At 35.4% G+C, this 5,360-nt stretch overlaps 1 pseudogene across 1 annotated transcript; it reads left to right on the top strand.

The window, feature by feature from the left end:
* The first annotated feature begins 959 nt into the window (after positions 1–959).
* Positions 960–1,371, top strand: LOC308551313 (small ribosomal subunit protein eS17 pseudogene; annotated as a pseudogene). The gene has a single exon. The product of its transcript is annotated as a small ribosomal subunit protein eS17 pseudogene (transcript).
* The last annotated feature ends 3,989 nt before the right edge of the window (positions 1,372–5,360 follow it).

The following is a 5,360-nucleotide window of genomic DNA, read 5'->3' as shown; positions in this document are numbered from 1 at the left end:
TGAAAACAAAGGGATCATACATCAACATAATAAAGGCCATATATGACAAACCTACAGGCAATATCAAACTTAATATTAAAAAACTGAAACCATTTCCCTTAAAAACAGGAACAAGACAGGAATATCCACTTTCACCACTCTTATTCAACATAGTACTGGAAGTCTTTGCAACAGCCATCAGACAGCAAGAAAACATAAAATGTATCCAAATTGGAAAGGAGGAAGTAAAACTTTCATTATTTGCAGAGGACATGATATTGTACATAGAAAACCCTAAAGACTCCATTAAAGTACTACTAGATTTGATAAATGAATTTGACATGGTAGCTGGATACAAAATCATTATCGGGAAATCAATGGCATTCTTATACAGGAACAATGAACTTTCAGAGAGAGAAACTAAAAAACAATACCATTTACCATTGCAACTAAAAAAATAAGATACCAAGGAATAAACTTAACCAGGGATGTAAAAGACCTGTACTCGGAAAACTACAGGATACTGAAAAAAGACATAGAGGATGATATAAACAAGTGGAAGAATATATCGTGCTCACTGAATGGAAGAATTAATATCATTAAAATGTCCATACTACCCAAAGCAATTTATAAATTTGATGCAATCCCTATTAAAATACCAATAGCATATTTCACAGATCTAGAACAAGCATTTCAAAAATTTATATTGCAAAAAAGACACTGAATACCTGCAGCCATCTTGATAAAAACGAACAGAGTGGGAGAGATCACTTTACAGCATATCAAACTGCACTACAAAGCCATTGTAATCAAAACACCCTGGTATTGGTACAACACCAGATATATTGATGAATGGAACACAACAGAAACCTCAGAAATAAATCCACTCCATTATGTCCAGTTAATATTTTACAAAGGAGGCAAGAACGTACAATGGAGTAAAGACAGTCTCTTTGCTCTCTCACCAGGGACCCACCAAGATGGGCCGCGTTTGCACCAAGACCGTGAAGAAGGCAGCCAGTGGCATGATCAGGAAGTACTACATGTGCCTGGTAAATGACTTCAACACCAACAAGCACTTGTGTGAGGAGATCGCCATCATTCTCAGCAAGAAGCTCTGGAATAAGATCATGGGTACGTCGCACACCTAATGAAGCGCTTCCAGTGAGGCCCTGTGAGAGGCATCTCCATCAAGCTGCAGAAAGAGGAGAGACAGAGGAGAGGCCATTACGTACCCAAGGTCTCAGCTCTGGATCAGGAGATCATTGAAGTTGATCCTAACACGAAGGATATGCTGAAGCTCTTGAATTTTGGCAGCCTGTCCAACCTGCAGGTCACTCAGCCTACAGTCGGGATGAATTTTAAAACACCACGTGGAGCCATTTGAATCTTTCTGCTGTAATATTATCAATACACCATGGACAACCTTAGGGGAAAAAAAAGTCTCTTCAATAAATGGTGCTGGGGAAATTGGACAGGTAAATGCAAAAAAATAAAAGTAGACCGCCAACTTTCATCATATACAAAAATAAACTCAAAATGGATAATAGACTTAAATGGAAGTCATAAAACTATAAAAGTCCTGGAAGAAAACATAGGCAATAAACTCACAGACATCCCATGTCGTGGAATTTTCACTGATACATCTCCTAGGGCAAGAGAAACAAAAGAAAAAATGAACATATGGGACTACAACTAAAAAGCTTCTGCAGAGCAAAAGAAAACAGCCGCAAAATACAAAGGAACCTCACAGTCTCAGAAAACATATTTGCCAAGAATGTACCTGATAAGGGGCTAATTTCCAAAGTATACAAAGAACTCATATTACTCAGCAAGGGGTAGACAAACAACCCAATTAAAAAATGGACAAAGGGCTTGAATAGACACTTCTCCAATGAGGACATACAGATAGCCAAGAAACATATGAGAAAATGCTGAACATTGCTAATCATCAGAGAGGTGCAAATTAAAAAAACAATGAGGCATTACTTCGCACCTGTCAGAATGGCTACCATCAACAAATCAACAAACGACTCATGCTGGCGAGGATATGGAGAAAGGGGAACCCTAGTATACTGCTGGTGGAAATGTAGACTAGTGCAACCACTATGGAAAACAGTATGGAGGTTCCTCAAAAACTTAAAAATGGAGCTGCCTTTTGACCCAGTGATCCCACTTCTAAGAATATATCCTAAGAATCCTGAAACACTAATCAGAAAGAATATATGCACCCCTATGTTCATAGCAGTGGAATTTACAATAGCTAAGATCTGGAAACAGCCCAAGTGCCCATCAGCAGATGAGTGGATAAAAGTGCTGTGGGATATTTACACCATGAAATACTGCACAGATGTAAAGAAGAAGGTCCTTGTACCATTTGGGACAGTATGGAAGGTCCTGGAGAATATTATGCTGAGCAAAATAAGTCAGGCAGAGAAAGACAAACATCACATGATCTCACTTATATGTGGAATCTAAAGAACTGAATAAACTGATAAATAGAATAGATTCAATGACATGGAAGCACTGATCAGACTGACGAATTACAGAGGGATGGAGGAGGGCAGGTGGGTGGAGGGGGAGAGATTAACCAAGGAATTTATATGCATATATGTACAACCCAAGGACATGGACAATGGTGTAAAGAGGCACTGGCAAGGGGGGGTGAAATGGGGTGGATTGGATCATTGGGGAGATAAAGGGACATCTGTAATATTTTAAACAACAACAACAAAAAAATCTGTATATTGTTTTTGGTAATATAGTCACGTTAACATTGCTACTTTTTCCAATACATGAACTAGTAATATCTTTTCATTTTTATGTCTTCAATTTCTTTCAATAATGTCTTATAGTTTTTAGTGTGCAGGTTCTTTACCTTCTCTGAGATTATTTGTAGGTGTTTTATTATTTTTGTTGCAATTGTAAATGGGATTTTTTTCATTTTTTTCTAATATTTTGTGGTTAGTATATAGGAATGCAACAGATGTTATATATTGATTTTGAATCCTGTAACTTTAACATACATGCTTATTGTTCTAATAGATTTTTTGTGGAGTTGTTGTTGTTTTTTAATTTAGAATCATATCTGCAAATAGTGAAAGTTTTACTTCTTTGTTCCCAATTTGGATGCTTTTTATTTCTTTTTCTTTGATTGCTGTGGCTGGGACTTTCAATTCTACATTGAGTAGAATTAGTGAGATTGGACATTCTTATCTTGTTCCTTATCTTAGAAGAAATGCTTCCGGATTTCACCAATGACTATAATGTTAGCTGAGGTTTTGTTATATATCGCCTTTATTATTTCACAGTATTTTTCCTTCATACCTACTTTATTGAGTGATTTTTTAAATATATCTTTATTGATTTCAGAGAAGGAAAGGAGAGGGAGAGAGAGATAGAAACATCAATGATGAGAGAGTCATTGATCGAGCCTGCAACCCAGGCATGTGCCCTGACCGGGAATCGAACCCTGATCACCTGGATCCCAGGTTGACGCTCAACTGTTGAGCCATGCCCAGCCGGGCAATATTGAGTGATTTTTATAATAAATTGATGTTTTATCATATCAAATTTTTTTCCTGCATCCATTCAAATTATCATATAATTTGTATAGTTTATTTTATTAATTAGATCTATTGTGTTGATTGATTTACAAATTTTCAACCATTCTTGAATCTCTGGAATGAACCCCACTTGATCATGATTTGTGATCTTTTTAATGTATAGTTGTATTTCATTTGATAGTATTTCGGTCAGGACTTTTACATCTATGTTCATAAGAGCTATTGGAGCGTAATTTGTGTGTGTGTGTGTGTGTGTGTGTGTTGTCCTTGACTGGCTTGGTATCAGAGTAATTTTGACTTTATTAAATGAGTTAGGAAGTATTGCCTCTTCTTCAATTTTTGAAAGAAGCTAGGAAGAGTTGGTATTAAATCTTTGAATGCATGATTGATTTCAACAATCAAGCCATCTGGCCCTAGACTTTTTTTGGGGGGGGGCGGGGGGAGTTATTACAGTTTCAATTTACTTACTAGTGATTGGCCTGTTTGGTTTTCTACATTTTCATGATTCATTCTGGGAAGGTTGTATACTTCTGAGAATTTGTCCCATTCTTCTGAGTTATCAAATTTGATGGCATATAACCTTTCATAGCATTCTTTTATAAACATTTGTATTTCTGTGGTGTTGCTTTTAACTTCCCCTTTTTCATTTCTGATTTTATTTAAGTTTTTTCTTGTTTCTTCTTAGTGAGTCTAGCCAGAGGTTTGTCATGTTTTTGTATATTTTTTCAAAAAAATATCTCTTTGTTTTGTTAATTATTTCTATAGTCATTTTTTTCTCAATTTAATTTATTTCCGCTCTTATTTTTATTTTTTCTTCTACTGATATGGGACTTCATTTGTTCTTCTTTTTCTAGTTCTTTAATGTATAATGTTAGATTGTCTATTTGAAATTCTCTTGTTTGTTGAGGTAGACCTGTAATGCTATAAACTTCCCTTTTACTACAGCTTTTGCTGTATCCCTAAAATTTTGGTATGTCGTATTTTTATTTCTATTTGTCTCTATGTTTCTTTTGATCTCTTTTATTTCTTATTTGACCCAATTGTTGTTCAATACCATGCTGTTTAATCTCTGCATATTTGTTGTTTTTCCAGCTTTCTCTTTGTTGTTAATTTCCAGTTTCATATTGTTATGATCAGAAAATATGTTTAGTATGATTTCAGTATTCTTAAATTTATTAAGACTAATTTAGTGCCTCAATATATGGTACATCCTTGAGAATATTCCATGTGCTCTTGAGAAGATTATGTATTCTGTCATTTTTGGAATGGACAGTTCTATAAATATCAATTAAGTCCATGGGTTCTAATGTGTTACTCAAGGCTGATTTCCTCCTGTTGACTTTCTGTCCAGATGATCTATTCATTGCTGTGTAAGTGGAGCATTCAGGCCCCCTCTTATAATTGTATTTTTGTCAGCTTCTCTCTTTAGTTCTGTTAGGAATTGTTTTATATATATTGGTGTTTCCAGGCTGGGCGCTTACATATTAATGAGCATAATGTATTCTTCATGAATTTCCCCTTTATCATTATTAAATGTCCATTTCATGTCTTATTACCTTTTTTACTTTGAAATCTATTTTGTCTGATAGAAGTACTGCTACACTCACTTTTCTCTGGATGCTGTGTTTGGAGTATCATCTTCCACTCCTACACTTTGAGCCTATGTTTGTCTTTGGAGCTGAGGTGAATCTCTTGTAGTCAACACATAGTTGGGTCTTATTTTTTAATCTATCTGTTACCCTGTTCCTTTTGAATTTTTATTTCAGTCCATTTACAGTTAGGATGATTATTGATACATGAGCACTTACTACAGCC

The sequence above is a fragment of the Miniopterus schreibersii genome, assembly GCF_964146895.1.
Source record: "Miniopterus schreibersii genome assembly, chromosome: X".
Taxonomy (NCBI): domain Eukaryota; kingdom Metazoa; phylum Chordata; class Mammalia; order Chiroptera; family Miniopteridae; genus Miniopterus; species Miniopterus schreibersii.
This window is presented reverse-complemented; position numbering and strand designations above follow the sequence as displayed.